Source organism: Capricornis sumatraensis, chromosome 17, assembly GCF_032405125.1.
Source record: "Capricornis sumatraensis isolate serow.1 chromosome 17, serow.2, whole genome shotgun sequence".
NCBI classification, from domain to species: Eukaryota; Metazoa; Chordata; class Mammalia; order Artiodactyla; family Bovidae; genus Capricornis; species Capricornis sumatraensis.
The window spans coordinates 40,734,524-40,753,002 of record NC_091085.1 but is presented as its reverse complement, the minus strand read 5'-3'; positions in this window follow the sequence as shown (position 1 = coordinate 40,753,002).

Sequence of the window (18,479 nt, the reverse complement as noted above, 5' to 3'; positions counted from 1 at the left end):
AGTAAAGACATCACTTTGCCCGCAAAGGAACATACACAGTCAAAGCTATGGTTTCTCCAGTAATCCTGTATCGACGTGAGAATTAGACTGTAAAGAAGGTTGAGTGCTAAAGAATTGATTCTTTTGAATTGTGGTGCTAGAGAAGACTTTTGAGAGTCCCTTGGACAACATGGAGATCAAACGAGTCAATCCTAAAGCAAATCAACCCTGGATAATCACTGGAAGGACGCTGAAGCTGAAGCTCCACTACTTTGGTCAACTGATGCAAGACTCTGTTGGTGGGATAGATTGAAGGCAAAAAGAGAAGGGCACAGCAGAGGATGAGATGGTGTGATGGCATCACTGACTCAATGGACATGAGTTTGGGTAAACTCGGGAAATAGTGAAGGACACGGAAGCCTGGCATGCTGTAGTTCATGGGGTCGCAAAAAGTCAGACATGACTTAGTGACTGAAGAACAACAAAATGTTACAGTGTGTATATATATGTATATATATATACAATATCTTCTTTATCCATTACCCCATTAATGGATATTTAGATTGCTTCCATGTCCTGGCTTTGTAAATAGTGGTGAAATAAACAGTGGGGTGCATGTATCTTTTACAATTATGGTTTTTGCTGGGTATATGCTGAGTATTGCTAGGTCATATGGATTTCTAATTTAGATTTTTAAGGAACCTCCATATTGTTCTCCTTAGCGGCTGTGCCAATTTACATTCCCAACAGCAGTGTAGGAGGGTTTCTTTTTCTCCACAGTCTCTCAAGCATTTATTGTTTGTAGATTTTTTGACAGTGCTATTCTTACCATTGTGAAGTGATGCCTCATTTGTAGTTTTGATTAGGATTTCTCTAATAATTAATGATGTTGACCATCTTTTCAGGTGTTTTTCAACCAGCTGTTAGGGCTTCCCAGGTGGTTCAGTGGGGAAAGAATTCACCTAAAATGTAGGCAATGCAGGCGGATGCAAGTTCAATTCCCAGGTCAGGAAGATCCTCTAGAGAGGGCATGGCAATCCACTCTTGTATTCTTGCATGGAGAATCCCATGATAGAATCTGGCAGGCTACAATCCACGAGGTCACACAGAGTCAGGCACGAATGAAGTGACATAGCATGCATGCACGCATGACTACTGTGAGTGTGGAAGTGGAAGTGTTAGTTGCTCTTTCATGTCCAACTCTTTTCAACCTCATCGACTGTAGCCAGCCAGATTCCTCTGTCCATGGAATTCTCCAGGCAGTAATCTGGAATGGGTTGCCATTCCCTTCTCCAGTGAATCTAATTTTGCTTCATTGACTACACTAAAATATTTGACTGTGTAGATCACAACAAATTGTGGAAAATTCTTAAAGAGATGGGAATTGCAGACCACTTTACCTGCCTCCTAAGAAACCTGTATGCAGGTCAACAAGCAACAGTTAGAACTGGACATGGAACAACAAACTGATTCACATCAAGGCTGTACAGTGTCACCTTGCTTATTTAACTTATATGCAGAGTACATCACGTTAAATACTGGGCTGGAAGAAGCTCAAGCTGCAAACAAGACTGCCAGGAGAAATATCAACAACCTCAAATATGCAGATGATGTCACCCTAACGGCAGAAAACAAAGTGAAAATCACTCAGTCGTGTCCGACTCTTTGAGACCCCATGGAGTATACAGTCCATGGAATTCTTCAGGCCAGAATACTAGAGTGTGTAGCCTATCCCTTCTCCAGCGGATCTTTCCAACCCAGGAATCGAACTGGGGTTGCAGGCGAATTCTTTACCAACTGAGCTAAGAGGGAAGCCCAATGCCAGAAAGCAAAGAGGAACTAAAGAGCTTCTTGATGAAGGTGAAAGAGAAGAGTGAAAACACTGGCTTAAAACTCAACATTCAAAAAACGAAAATCATGGCATCTGGTCCCATCACTTCATGGCAAATAGATGGGGAAAAAATGGAAATGGTGGCAGATTTTCCTTTCTTGGGCTCCAAAATCACTGTGGATGATGATTACAGCCATGAAGTTAAAAGACCATAGCTCCCTGGAAGTAAAGCTATGACAAACCCTAGTTGAGTATTAAAAAGCAGAGGCATCAGTTTGCTGACAAAGTTCTGTAGTTAAAGCTATGGTTTTTCCCATATGGATGTGATAGTTGAACCATAAAATTGGCTGAGCGCCAAAGAATTGATGCTTTTGAACTGTGGCGTTGGAGAAGACTCCTTGAGAGTCCTTTGGACAGCAAGGAGATCAAACCAGTCAATCCTAAAGGATATCAACCCTGAATATTCATTTTGAAGGACTGATGCTGAAGCTGAAGCTCCAGAACTTTGGCCACCTGATGCAGTGGAAAACAAAGACCCTGTTAGCGGGAAAGATTGAAGGCAAAAGGAGAAGGGGGAGACAGAGGGTGAGATGGTTGGATGGCATTACCGACTCAGTGGACATGAGTTTGAGCAAACTTGGGAGATAGTGAAGGACAGGGAAGCCTGGTGTGCTGCACTCCACGGGGTTGGAAAGAGTCAGACACAACTGAGCAACTGAATGAACAACAACATGATTACTGTAAATCATATTTTAAAAGTCAACTAAATTCACTCCTTTTTGCCTGTAATATATGAATAAACTTTTAGAACTTAAAAAAAATTTTTTTTATTTTTACTTTATTTTACTTTACAATGCTGCATTGGTTTTGCCATACATTGACATGAATCCACCACAGGGGTACATGAGTTCCCAATCCTGAACCCGCCTCCCACCTCCCACCCCATATCATCTCTCTGGATCATCCCCATGCACCAGCCCCAAGCATCCTGTATCCTGCATCGAACATAGACTGGAGATTTGTTTCTTACATGATAGTATACATGTTTCAGTGCCATTCTCCCAAATCATCCCACCCTCTCCCGCTCCCTCAGAGTCCAAAAGACTGTTCTATACATCTGTGTCTCTTTTGCGGTCTCACATACAGGGTTATCATTACCATCTTTCTAACTTCCATACATATGTGTTAGTATACTGTATTGGTGTTTTTCTTTCTGGCTTACTTCACTCTGTATAATTGGCTCCAGTTTCATCCATCTCATCAGAACTGATTCAAATGTATTCTTTTTAATGGCTGAGTAACACTCCATTGTGTATATGTACCACAGCTTTCTTATCCATTCATCTGCTGATGGACATCTAGCTTGTTTCCATGTCCTGGCTATTATAAACAGTGCTGCGATGAACATTGGGGTACATGTGTCTCTTTCAATTCTGGTTTCCTCAGTGTGTATGCCCAGTAGTGGGATTGCTGGGTCATATGGCAGTTCTATTTCCAGTTTTTTAAGGAATCTCCACACTGTTCTCCATAGTGGCTGTACTAGTTTGCATTCCCACCAACAGTGTAAGAGGGTTCCCTTTTCTCCACACCCTCTCCAGCATTTATTGCTTGCAGACTCTTGGATCACAGACATTCTGACTGGTGTGAAATGGTACCTCATTGTGGTCTTGATTTGCATTTCTCTGATAATGAGTGATGTGGAGCATCTTTTCATGTGTTTGTTAGCCATCTGTATGTCTTCTTTGGAGAAATGTCTACTCAGTTCTTTGGCCCATTTTTTGATTGGGTCGTTTATTTTTCTGGAATTGAGCTGCCGGAGTTGCTTGTATATTTTTGAGATTAGTCCTTTGTCAGTTGCTTCATTTGCGATTATTTTCTCCAATTCTGAAGGCTGTCTTTTCACCTTGCTTATAGTTTCCTTTGTTGTGCAGAAGCTTTTAATTTTAATTAGATCCCATTTGTTTATTTTTGCTTTTATTTCCAGTATTCTTGGAGGTGGATCATAGAGGATACTGCTGTGGTTTATGTCGGAGAGTGTTTTGCCTATGTTCTCCTCTAGGAGTTTTATAGTTTCTGGTCTTACATTTAGATCTTTAATCCATTTTCGTGTGTGGTGTTAGAAAGTGATCTAGTTTCATTCTTTTACAAGTGGTTGACCAGTTTTCCCAGCACCACTTGTTAAAGAGATTGTCTTTACTCCATTGTATATTCTTGCCTCCTTTGTCAAAGATAAGGTGTCTATAGGTGCATGGATTTATCTCTGGGCTTTCTATTTTGTTCCATTGATCTATATTTCTGTCTTTGTGCCAGTACCATACTGTCTTGATGACTGTGGCTTTGTAGTAGAGCCTGAAGTCAGGCAAGTTGATTCCTCCAGTTCCATTCTTCTTTCTCAAGATTGCTTTGGCTATTTGAGGTTTTTTGTATTTCCATACAAACCTTGAAATTATTTGTTCTAATTCTGTGAAAAATATTGCTGGTAGCTTGATAGGGATTGCATTGAATCTATAGATTGCTTTTGGTAGCATACTCATTTTCACTATATTGATTCTTCTGATCCATGAACATGGTATATTTCTCCATCTATTAGTGTCCTCTTTGATTTCTTTCATCAGTGTTTTATAGTTTTCTATATATAGGTCTTTAGTTTCTTTAGGTAGATATATTCCTAAGTATTTTATTCTTTTCGTTGCAATGGTGAATGGAATCGTTTCCTTAATTTCTTTTTCTACTTTCTCATTACTATAGGAATGCAAGAGATTTTTGTGTGTTGATTTTATATCCTGCAATTTTACTATATTCATTGATTAGCTCTAGTAATTTTCTGGTGGAGTCTTTGGGGTTTTCTATGTAGAGGATCATGTCATCTGCAAACAGTGAGAGTTTTACTTCTTCTTTTCCTATTTGGATTCCTTTTATTTCTTTTTCTGCTCTGATTGCTGTGGCCAAAACTTCCAGAATTATGTTGAATAGTAGCGGTGAAAGTGGGCACCCTTGTCTTGTTCCTGACTTTAGGGGAAATGCTTTCAATTTTTCACCATTGAGGATAATGTTTGCGGTGGGTTTGTCATATATAGCTTTTATTATGTTGAGGTATGTTCCTTCTATTCCTGCTTTCTGGAGAGTTTTTATCATAAATGGATGTTGAATTTTGTCAAAGGCCTTCTCTGCATCTATTGAGATAATCATATGGCTTTTGTTTTTCAATTTGTTAATGTGGTGAATTACATTGATTGATTTGTGGATATTGAAGAATCCTTGCATCCCTGGGATAAAGCCCACTTGGTCATGGTGTATGATCTTTTTAATGTGTTGTTGGATTCTGATTGCTAGAATTTTGTTGAGGATTTTTGCATCTATGTTCATTAGTGATATTGGCCTGTAGTTTTCTTTTTTTGTGGCATCTTTGTCAGGTTTTAGTATTAGGGTGATGGTGGCCTCATATAATGAGTTTGGAAATTTACCTTCCTCTGCAATTTTCTGGAAGAGTTTGAGTAGGATAGGTGTTAGCTCTTCTCAAAATTTTTGGTAGAATTCAGGTGTGAAGCCGTCTGGACCTGGGCTTTTGTTTGCTGGAAGATTTCTGATTACAGTTTCCATTTCCGTGCTTGTGATGGGTCTGCTAAGATTTTCTATTTCTTCCTGGTTCATGTTTGGAAAGTTGTACTTTTCTAAGAATTTGTCCATTTCTTCCATTTTATTGGCATATAATTGCTGATGGTAGTCTCCTATGATCCTTTGTATTTCTGTGTTGTCTGTTGTGATCTCTCCATTTTCACTTCTAATTTTATTGATTTGATTTTTCTCTCTGTTTCTTGATGAGTCTGGCTAATGGTTTGTCAATTTTATTTATCTTTTCAAAGAACCAGCTTTTGGCTTTGTTGATTTTTGCTATGGTCTCTTTTGTTTCTTTTGCATTTATTTCTGCCTTAATTTTTAAGATTTCTTTCCTTCTACTAACTCTGGGGTTCTCCATTTCTTCCTTTTCTAGTTGCTTTAGGTGTAGAGTTAGGTTATTTATTTGACTTTTTCTTGTTTCTTGAGGTATGCCTGTATTGCTATGAACTTTCCTCTTAGCACTGCTTTTATAGTGTCCCACAGGTTTTGGGTTGTTGTGTTTTCATTTTCATTTGTTTCTATTTATATTTTGATTTCTTTTTTGATTTCTTCTGTGATTTGTTGGTTATTCAGAAGCGTGTTGTTCAGCCTCCATATGCTGGAATTTTTAATAGTTTTTCTCCTGTAATTGAGATCTAATCTTAATGCATTATGGTCAGAAAAGATGCTTGGAATGATTTCAATTTTTTTTTAAATTTATCAAGGTTAGATTTATGGCCCAGTATGTGATCTATCCTGGAGAAAGTTCCGTGAGCAGTTGAGAAAAAGGTGAAATTCGTTGTTTTGGGGTGAAATATCCTATAGATATCAATTAGGTCTAACTGGTCTATTGTATCATTTAAAGTTTGAGTTTCTTTGTTAATTTTCTGTTTAGTTGATCTGTCCATAGGTGTGAGTGGGGTATTAAAGTCTCCCACTATTATTGTGTTACTGTTAATTTCCCCTTTCATACTTGTTAGCATTTGTCTTACATATTGAGGTGCTCCTATGTTGGGTGCATATATATTTATAATTGTTATATCTTCTTCTTGGATTGATCCTTATATCATTATGTAGTGGCCTTCTTTGTCTCTTTTCACTGCCTTTGTTTTAAAGTCTATTTTATTGGATATGAGTATTGCTACTCCTGCTTTCTTTTGGTCTCTATTTGAGTGGAATATCTTTTTTCCAGCCCTTCACTTTCAGTCTGTAGGTGTCTCTTGTTTTGAGCTGGGTCTCTTGTAGGCAGCATATATAGGGATCTTGTTTTTTTATCCATTCAGCCAGTCTTTGCCTTTTGGCTGGGGCATTCAACCCATTTACGTTTAAGGTAATTATTGATAAGTATGATCCCGTTACCATTTACTTTACTGTTTTGGGTTCGGGTTTATATGACCTTTTTGTGTTTCCTGTTTAGAGAATATCCTTTAGCATTTGTTGGAGAGCTGGTTTGGTGGTGCTAAATTCTCTCAGCTTTTGCTTGTCTGTAAAGCTTTTGATTTCTCCTTCATATTTGAATGAGATCCTTGCTGGGTACAGTAATCTGGGCTGTAGGTTATTTTCTTTCATCACTTTAAGTATGTCTTGCCATTCCCTCCTGGCCTGAAGAGTTTCTTTTGAAATATCTGCAGTTATGCTTATGGGAATCCCCTTGTGTGTTATTTGTTGTTTTTCCCTTGCTGCTTTTAATATTTGTTCTTTGTGTTTGATCTTTGTTAACTTGATTAACTTGAGCGTTTCATATTGTCCTGGAGGTCTCTGAGATTGTCCTCATTTCTTTTAATTCGTTTTTCTTTTTTCCTCTCTGATTCATTGATTTCTACCATTCTATCTTCTATTTCACTAATCCTATCTTCTGCCTCCATGATTCTACTATTTGTTGCCTCCAGAGTGTTTCTGATCTCATTTATTGCATTATTCATTATATATTGACTCTTTTTTATTTCTTCTAGATCCTTGTTGAACCTTTCTTGCATCTTCTCAATCCTTGTCTCCAGGCTATTTATCTGTGATTCCATTTTGATTTCAAGATTTTGGATCATTTTCACTATCAATATTCAGAATTCTTTCTCAGGTAGATTCCCTATCTCTTCCTCCTTTGTTTGGTTTGGTGGGCATTTCTCCTGTTCCTTTACCTGCTGAGTATTCCTCTGTCTCTTCGTCTTGGTTATATTGCTGAGTTTGGTGTGGCCTTTCTATATTCTGGGAATTTGTGGAGTTCTCTTTATTATGGAGTTTCCTCACTGTGGGCAGGGGTATATCAGTGGCTTGTCAAGGTTCTTGGTTAGGGAGGCTTGTGTTGGAGTTCTGGTGGGTGGAGCTGGATTTCTTTTCTTTGGAGTGCAATGCAGTGTCCAGTAATGGGTTATGAGACGTCAATGGTTTTGGAGTAACTTTGAGCTGCCTGTATATTGAAGCTCAGGGGTGTGTTTCTGTGTTGCTGGAGAATTTGCGTGGTATGTCTTGCTCTGGAAATTGTTGGCCCTTGGGTGGTGCTTGGTTTCAGTGTAGGTATGGAGGTGTTTGATGAGCTCCTATTGATTAATGTTCCCTGGATTCAGGAGTTCTCTGATGTTCTCAGGATTTGGACTTAAGCCTCCTGCTTCTGGTTTTCAGTTTTATTTTTACAGTAGCCTCAAGACTTCTCCATCTATACATCACCAATGATAAAACATCTAGGTTAAAGATGAAAAGTTTCTCCACATTGAGGGACACCCAGAGAGGTTCATTGAGTTACATGGAGAAGAGAAGAGGGAGGCGGTAGTTAGAGGTGACTGGAATGAGATGAGGTGGGATCAAAAGAGGAGAGAGCCAGCTAGCCAGTTGTCACTTCCTTATGTGCGCTCCTCAGTCTGGACCGCTCAGAGGTGTTCACGGAGTTATACAGGGAAGAGGAGGGGGAGGAAGTAGACAGAGGTGGCCAGGAGGATGAAAGAGGGAAATGAAAAGGAGAGAGACAGATCCAGCCAGTAACCAGTTCCCTAAGTGTTCTCCACCGTCTGGAACACACAGAGATTCACAGAGTTGGATAGAGAAGAGAAGGGGGAGGGAAGAGACAGAGGTCACCTGGTGGAGAAAAAGGAGATTCCAAAGGAGAAGAGAGTGGTTAAGCCAGTAATCTCACTCTCAGGTAAAATTGGGTACTGAAGATTGGGTTTTTAAATGTACAAAATGACAACAAAAACCAAAAAGCAAAGATTAAAAATCTAGAGTAGAGGTTGGATTTTCAAAAATACAATATTAAAGAAAAGAAGAAGAAGAAGGAGAAGAAAGAAAACAAAACAAAAACAAAGCCACAAGAATTATTAAAACAACAACAACAACCACAAAAAGAGTATATATGGCGATTGCTTTAAAAATAGGATCTTTTTTTAAAAGTAATAGTAGGTTATAAAAATAAAAATTAAAGGAGAAATAGAGGATTTAAAATTTTTAAAAGGTTTAAAAAAAAGAAGAGGAAAAAGAAAAGAAAAAACAATCACACAACAATATCAACAACAACAACAAAAAAAGAATGATTGTAAAAATAGTAAAGATATATCTGGCTCTTTCTCTGGTGTTGTGGGCAGTGTGGGGTCACTTCCAAGGTGGTTCCCTCTGTTTAACTTCTTCTGTTTGCTGGTATCTTCAGTGTCTGATTTCCGCCCTGTCACAGGGGGGGCGGTGGTGGACACATTTTTTTTTTAAGGCTCACTTGTTCAGTCGCGCTGTGGGGAGGGAGGGATGCTGAAAACGAGTAACACTGGCCTGTGCTTTGAGTGTCTCAGCTCTGCTGGGCCTGCCCCTGCTCGCGGTGCACACTGCTCAGGCTCTACGTTGCTCCGCTGGGAACTGTCTGAGGCCGGCCCTAGGCTGCATGCATCTCCCCGGTCTAAGCCTCTCAGGTTTGGTGCTCAGGTAGCCCTCAGAGGTGCAGATTTGGTTGGGCCTGCGTTTTGTGCCCTTCCCAGGTTTGAGTAGCTCAGGTGTTTGGTGAGCACAGTCGCTGCAACTTTTCGCCTTTCCCGTCTCTGCTGCTCAGATTTCTGGGTGTATCACTGGCGTCCCTTCTCTGGCAGCTGATGACTGTCCAGAACCCCCAGAAGTCTTAGTTAGCAAAGAAGCCTGCTTGCATTTTGGTAGGTAATGTCTCTCTTGGGCTGCGATTGCCCCCTTCCAGCCCTTATGGCTCTGGTCGCCTGTCACTGGAAGGGGATGGTCTGCAGTCGGCTATTTCTGTTCCATCCTTTGTTCTGTGCGTGGTCCTGGTGGTGTCTTATGTTCGAGCTTTTCACGTGGTAGCTATCCCACAGTCTGGTTTGCTAGCCCAAGTTAGTTCGCTCTGGTTACACACGGGGCGTTCCACCCGAATCTTACAAAGCACTGCAGCCCCTGCCTCCCATGCCTCCCTGCCCAGCCCCCACTTGCTAGTGGCGGATGCAGGCTTCTGAGCTGCTTCTCCACTGGGGGAGTTACTGTTGGGCTCGTAATCTGTTGGTTTTAATTATTTATTTTTCCTTCCTGTTATGTTACCCTCTGTGCTTCCAAGGCTCGCCACAGACTCAGCAGCGAGTGCTTCCTGGTGTTTGGAAACCTCTCTTCTTATGATTCCCTTCCCGGGATGGAGCTCCCTCTCTACCTCCTTTGTCCCCTTTTTCGTCTTTTATATTTTTTCCTACCTGTTTTTGAAGACAATGATCTGCTTTTCTGGGTGCCTAATGTCCTCTGCCAGCATTCAGAAGTTGTTTTGTGGGATTTACTCAGCGTTGAAATGTTCTTTTGATGAACTTGTGAGGGAGAAAGTGGTCTCCCCGTCCTATTCCTCCACCATCTTAGGACCGCCCTCAAACTTTTAGAACTTTTATATTCTGCAGTGTATAGCTATTGCAAACTTCTTATGGGTGCTTTAAGAGATGATAACTGAAAACCAACTACATTTCTTCCTAAAGTATTTATAGTCAGTTTTTGCCATGTTGGAAAAGGAAGGAGGGGAGATTGACTTTTGTTTTGAAAATAATATAAACAATGATTAGCTGCCTATTTTACTTGTAATATATAATGATGAAAGAAAAATAAAGAGTTTTAAGTTGTGATGAATTATTCAGAGATGATCAGTGTAAAACATTGGGGATTTACTTTGACAGAGGCATGTTTTAAACAGCAGCCCCTGTGAAGACTCCAACTAAAGGCAATAGGGAGTCTTGAAAGGCAAATAACACCAAGTTTCACAAGCAAAAGTGATTAATCATTTAAGCAAGTCCTGGCCTTGGTTCAGAAGTGGTTGGTTACAAGAGAGTTTGGTTTGGCCCGTGGCTGAGCCCTGAGTTGATTGTTGCATTGAGAAGATGGAGTCTCAGATTTGCCATCAAGATGTTTTTTGTCGATTCTTATTAGTTTTCCAGGAAGCAGTAGCTCTGGCTCTTTCTCAGAGGGCCTTGACTGCTTGAACTCTACACCCTCTGGGCTAAAAGCCATTTTAAGAGGCAAGTTTAAATATACATGCTCAAGGCTCAGTGGGAATGTTCTTTATCAATGAGAGAAAATTCCCTGATTCTGTTTATCCATTCTCTGTCCAAACAAAACAAAACAAAAAACATGTGATACTGGAGCACATGTCTTAATAATTCATAAGGTGAAGCACAAATATATAGACAAAGTGACTTTGTCATTTATTTTCAATAGTGTGAGAACTGGTAATTCTGGACAGAAACAAGTCAAGCAAACTATGTAGAACTTTAAAGTATTTATGTTTGTTTGAGGAAAGAAGATGGGGAGATGCCAAGTCCATATTAATACACTATTGAGAAAAATGCAAATGAAGATTGGATAACAATAAAATCACCTGTTTTCTTGTACTTTTAAGACCATGTTGCCACCAGAAGATTGTTTTCATATTAAAAACAACTAGCTAAACTATGGAGAGTTAGAGATCCTGCTATTTTGGCAGAAGTGCAATAGTAAACCTGTAGATTTTCTTATACAGGTGAACACTCAGTAGGGTAAAATTAAAATGACTACATGCAAAATACTGTTCATGGGGTTCTTAAGGCAAGAACACAGAATGCTTTTCCATTCCCTTCTCCAGTGGACAAATACCCGAAAAGTATTAACAAAATAATGCAATTCTGAGACTATTGGGGAGATGTGGAATTGTGTATCTGTCACTGCAAGTACTTGCTATGGTTCAGTGAATCAAAGTTATGTAAATAAATTTCACTCATTGATAGCTTTGGCTAAAGAAAATGAAAAACAAATTTATAAACATTTAGTTTATAGGGTGTTCTCCTCCCTGAGCCATCCTGCTGAAGGATAGAAATGATAACATTTAAGGAAACAGTCCAGGCTTTTGCCTTGGGAAAGGTCAGAGGCATAGAAATTTTTCTAAGAATGGAGAAGGTCTATTTGCCTCTGGCCATTGGAGTACACAGGATTGGAGGGAAAGCAAAACCAACAACAAAATCAGCCTCCAGATAGCTTTCCTGGGGTGTTGATTTCCCCATGCTGATTGTCAATACCTCGTTGCACACCAAGGCCTGGAGAGCAGAAAACACCCCCTCTTTCATTTTTATCCTTCAAAAGGCCAAACATGCTGTCTTTGGATAGATTTCAATCCTACTTTAATTCATTAAAAATTGAAACAAAATCACCATTTACATCTTGACAGCTGGTAGATTTTATGTGTTCTTACCACTCCTGCCAACTAGCAAAAGGTTTCATTCACTCAGTCACGGATCCTTGGAGACCTTCGAGTGTGGAGCCCAACAAAACAGAGTGGTAACAATGGCACAGGAGCTGCAGGCATTGGGGTATTATGCCAAGGCATCGGTGTGTAGGAAGTCATCACTTTTTAAAACTTCAGAGAACTACAACAAAAGAGCTGAGAGGGTTTAGATCATAGGGAGTTTCTGTGCTACTTGGGATAGAAACCTATCAAAATATTAATTATCTTTACATTCTAGATATTTAAACTATGAAATGTATTTTAGGAGAACACATATAGCAAAGGGAATCTGAGAATTTAATTATCCTCCATTAAAAAAATAGAGAACAGGATAAGTTGTAATGGGTGGCTGAAAAAAAAAAAACAGAATTGGAAACACAGCAGCTCTTGGGATTTAAAATACATTTTTCTTTAAAAAGAAAAGCTCTAATTTTCTATGCGGATGGGGGTATGTTATGGGTACAGTGGGTATAAAATCATGAGTTATGAGCTTCTTTATGTTATTGGCTTGAAAAAACAACTGAATTAAAATATATGCCCATAAGTGATGACCAATTATAAATTAACTAATTATGGTAAAATTTAGACTCCTCTTTCTTATTGTGATTTTCTGTCGGCTTGAACAGGATCTTGGTTGATTATAATCAACACTAGCCTTGCAGTGAGAGACAATATGGGAATAAGGTAACTAAGTGTTAATTATATTTCTTAGCCAAGATTAGTTTACACAGATACCAAATAACATCATGTTGGAGGCCATGTAGCCTGGAATTATAGATCTACTCTAGAAGTCTCATTTCCTAAATTCTTATCATTTTTGTTTGAGTAGACTGACTTCAAGCAAATTACTTAATCTCTCTACAATTCAGTATCTTTATTTACAAACTAGAATAAAAAATAGTACCTACTTGATTGTTAATGTGAAGATCAAATAAGATAACAATATAAAGTTATACATTATAATCATTCAAAAAATGTTAATTATAATTATTACTGGGCCATATGGTAGTTTTATTCCTAGTTTTTAAAGGAATTTCCATACTCTTCTCCATAGTGGCTGTATCAATTTGCATTCTTACCAAGAATGCCAGAGTGATCCCTTTTCTCCTCACCCTCTCCAGCATTTACTGTTTGTAGATTTTTTGATAATGGCCATTCTGACCTGTGTGAGGTGATACCTCATTGTAGTTTTTATTTGCATTTCTCTAATGTGTGATGTTGAGCATCTTTTTTGTGTTTATTACCCACTTGTATGTCTTCCTTGGAGAAATGTCTGTTTAGGTCTTCTGACTACTTTTTGATTGATTGAGCTATTTGTTTTTTTGATATCAAGGTGCATGTGTTGCTTGTATATTTTAGAGACTGATTCTTTGTCATTTGTTTCATTTGCTATTATTTTCTCCCATTTGGAGGGTTGTCTTTTCACCTGTTTATAGTTTCCTTTGCTGTGCAAAAGAAATGAGACCTTTTAGTTATTTATTTTTGTGTATGGTGTTAGGAAGTGTTCTAATTTCATTCTTTTACATGTAGCTGTACAATTATTACTATAATCTATGGTATATTTTTAATTTAATTTACTAGTTTCCAGAAGCACCACCTTAAATAATATATTCAAGTGCCATACTTACAAATTAGAACTTTGTCACCCCCTTTGCCATGCAGGTCACACAGATGCCACTGCTCAGCTCTGTTCTTAGTGCTTTAAAGAAGAATCAGGATTTTAATTTAGATCCCTATTTTTGGTTTATAGTTAAAACTTTTTTACTAAATGAAGTGGTATAAAAATAATCCTAGAATCAATTAGAAAGCATATGCTTTGCTTATCTTTTGATTTTTGCATCTATATTTTAACACCTAAAATGAATGTTTTACTTAATCATCTGGTATGGATGTACATATGTGTGTATGTACATTCTCAGTTTTCGAGGAAAACATCACCACTGTTACCAAGGGCATCTGGAAGGGTCTGAAGCCACTTTGATAACTGAGTCTCAATCCAGCCCAGGAGTATTGCTAAATTAACATGGCTGGCTTCATTACATTAAACTATGGCTAGGCATAAGAAACTACTAACCTTCACTATATTATAAAAGATAACTGTTTTGTTATAGACTGGTTCTATTACTTGACTGGGTCATTTTCACATGGTTTCAGTTAGTCATTTTTATACACCTGCTAGTTTTTGATCTCTAGTCCTTATCTCCAGTAGGAGGAATAGCTCAGCTTTGCAATTACAATCAGAAAGAGGACTGCTTTTGGCTCTAAAGCAAAAAAGCCAGGGGCACAGACTTTTCTGGCAAAATGTAATCACAATGGCATGTGTTCAGCCTTAGGTTATTTATTAAGCCAGCAAATTCTTAAAACAACTTGCTTTTAGAAAAATCATCTTACTGCTTTTTGCCTGTGCCTATGTGTTGCAGATATATTTGTTTAATGTAATCTCTGGGAGATGGTGAAGGACAGGGAAGCCTGGCGTGCTACAGCTCATGGGGTCATAAAGAGATGGACACGACAGAGCGACTGAACAACAACAATAGGGCTAATGTCTACCAATTAAATTGATTTGCAGAAAAACAATGAAGTGACTTCTGGTCATTATTATTTTTGTGTTCTTACTTATTTCAGTGTAGAAAGATGACATTTTTTTCCCCTTTATTTTTCTACTCTAGCATGGGTTGTACTGAATCTTGTTGATAACTTCTTTCATAGAATCTCCAACAAAATACTCTAAAGCACGTTCCATAAGACAAGTGGGATCCATGGGGAAACACAGAAACGTTGGCATGTTCTTTCTTCCATTATCAATTAAATTTGAATCCTGGACACAATTAGAATTAGTAATTGAAAGAGAAGTCACAAAAGAAACTAATCTTGCTGACATCTTAAAAGTTATCTCTTCCATGTACAGTCTTAAGAAGGAGCTATGATATAGATCAAGGGCAGAAAAAGATAAGCCACCATGTTATTAATAGAACTTTAGTTACAGACAGCTAAGGGGTTAAAGTTTTTTTCTTTATAAAAGATACTCCATTTATTTATTTACTTATTTTTAATGTCTTTCTTTTTTGACATTAGAGTGATAAAATGGATAGACTTTATTCACAGTGGGAAATAAGAGACGCTCTACAACTCTAACCCCTTTATAAGGTAGAGCTGAAATCAGGAGAAAGTCTGAGAAGAAAGAGATGTGTAAAAACGTCTTTACTATTAATTTATGGATCAAAATATGAATCTACATCCTCTAAATCTACCCCAAGGGGATTTTCATGTAATATTAAGAAAAGGAATTCTGGAGACAAAACCCAAACTACTAGAGTAAGTTCAGCATTTCCTTCAACATGTGGGCATAATTATTTACTGTATCTTAGATTGAAATAAGTTAATAATTAATTTCAGAATAGTGTTATTAAATTCAAATAGTAATATTAATAATGAGCACCTGGTATGCCTGAGGATTTCTACCTATTCAATAGTTTAAACTATTTTCTTGTATCTCAGCTTAGATTCATAAATCTTCATATGTAACTATTTGATTCTTTTTAAAGAAAGAAGTTTTAGATAACACTGCTATATGATATATAGGAAAGTTGTTAACAGAGTAAATCTTAAGAGTTTTCATTAAAAGGAAAAGAAATGTTTGCTTCTCTCTTTTTTTCTTTTCTGTTTTCTCCTTTTTTCTTTTTATTCTATCTATATGAGAAGATACACATTAGCTGAAACTATTGTGGTAATTGTTTCATAATATATGTAAATCAAGCCATGCCTTAAACTTACACAGTGATGTATGTCAATTCTCAATAAAACTGGAAAAATGGATTTATTTTCCCACAGATTGCATGTAAGGGTTGATTTTGCAATTGTTTGAGTTGGCTATTAATAACGCTTTTGGAAATCAGTTTTAAGAGTTCTATCCATGGGAAAATAAACCAATAAAAGCTGAAAGTACATGAAGAAAGCATAACACAAACACTAAGAGGATTTATTTCTAAAATTTGAAATGCATTTTAAGCAGAAGTGCTAACAAACTCATTTCTTTTAACACTTTATGTGATACATGTTTAATCCTAAAGATAACATGCTCCTGTACTGTTGGATGACCTTGTTTTGCTGAAATTGCAAATTCACTGTGTCTTCAGAATCTTGTGATATATACCTTATATTGCTTTGCCAGGACTGTTACAGTGAGTGAGTGAGCACTCAGTCATGTCCAATTCTTTGTGACTTCATGGAATGCAGCCCTCCAGGCTCCTCTGTCCATGGGGTTTTCCCAGCAAGAATACTGGAGTGGGTTGCCATTTCCTCCCCCAGGGAATATTCCTGACCCAGGGATCAAACTTGCATTGCCTGCATCTCTACATTGCAGGCAGATCCTTTACCACTGAACCACTGGGGAAGTTGGGGCTATTATAACAATGTACCATTAACTGGGAGAATTAAACAACAATTATTTCTTTTCTCATAGTTCTAGAGGCTAGGAGTCTGAGATCAAGAAGGCAGCAGGATTCGTTTATTTTGTGGCTTCTTTCCTTGCCTTGTTGAAGGTTGTCTTTTCCTTGTGTCTTCAAATGATCTTTTTTCTGTTATGTGTTTGTGTCCTAATTTCCTCTTCTTAAAAGGACATGAGACAATCCAGATTAGGACTTACCCTAATGACCTAATTTTAACTTACTTTTTTGAAGATGCAAATAATAGAAAATACATATATATATATATTGGTTTCTGACCCTAGGTCCTGGTACAGAACTCTTGAAACCCTTATAATTTCCTGTGTTAAAAGAGTGTCTTTTGCTATAATGAGCTAATTGTAGGCGAGCTCCTGCATGGCTCCTGGATGAGGGTTGGTCACTGAAAAGATCCAGGCATGATAAGAAGTGTGGGATTTTCAACCCCACCCCTCATTATCTTGAGAGGGGAGAAGGGTTGGAAATGGAATTAACGATCAATTGTCCCTATATGGGGGCTTCCCCAGTGGCTCAGCAGTAAAGAATCCATCTGTAAAGAAGGAGCCGCAGAGGATGTGGGTTCGATCCCTGGGTTGGGAAGAATCCCTGGAAGAGGATATGGCGACCCACTCCAGTATTCTTGTCTGAAGAACCCCATGGTCAGGCGGGCGCAAAGAGTCGGACCCGACTAAAGCAACTGAGCATGCACACCTACATGATGAAGATGTCATTAAAAGTCCCCAAAATATGGGGTTCACAGGGCTACCAGGTGAGTGAACATAATGGGAACGTGACACACCCCAAATTCCTAGAGACAGAAGCTCCTGGGCTCAGGATCTTCCAGGACCTCAAGCTACATATCTCTTTATCTAGTTGTTCATCCATACCCTTTATCATAACCTTTAATAAACTGCAAATATAAGTAACTCTTCAGCGAATTTTGTGAGCCACTTTAGCAAATTAATCAAACCCAAATAAAGGGTCATGGGAGTCTGATTTGTAGAAGCTGTGGTTAACTTGGAAACCTACTACTTGCAGTAGGCATATGAAGTGGGGGAATGGGGAGGAATCTCATTAAATTTAGCCCTTAACCTGTGGTATCTGACATTATCTCCAAGTAGATAGTGTCTGAATTGAGTTAAACTGTAGGACACCCATCTGCTCTTAGAGATTTTTTGATGAATGATAACCGCCCCACACATCTGGTGTCTGAAGTGTTGGAGCTGGGTAGTAGTGAGAGAGTAAAGGAGAAACACAGGAAGAAGGACTGAGTTTTTTCCTACTCAGAAAGAAAAACATTTATTTTTCCTACTTAAGATGTTATCTCAATATACAGTCATACTCTGTTCAGCTCAGTTGCTCAGTTGTGTCCGACTCCCTGCGATCCCATGGACTGCAGCACACCAGGCTTCCCTGTCCATCACCAACTCCTGGAACCTACTCAAACTCATGTCCACTGAGACAGTGATGCCATCCAACCATCTCATCCTGTCTCCCCCTTCTCCTCCTACCTTCAATCTTTCCCAGCATCAGGGTCTTTTCCAATGAGTCAGTTCTGCACATCAGGTGGCCAAAGTGTTGGAGTTTTAGCTTCAGCATCAGTCCTTCCAATGAATATTCAGGACCGATTTCCTTTAGGATTGATTGGTTGTATATCCTTGGCAGTCCAAGGGACTCTCAGGAGTCTTTTCCAACACCACACTTCAAAAGCATCAATTCTTAGGCACTCAGCTTTCTTTATAGTCCAAATCTCACATCCATACATGACCACTGGAAAAACCATAGAGCTTTGACTAGACAGACCTTTTTGATACAAATATATACTGAAACACTTCAGCAATTTTAAAAATCAAAGGAGTAACAGCTAATACTCACCATACCAAGGAAAGAAAACAGGTGATATGTAACACATATGCAATACACACTTAAA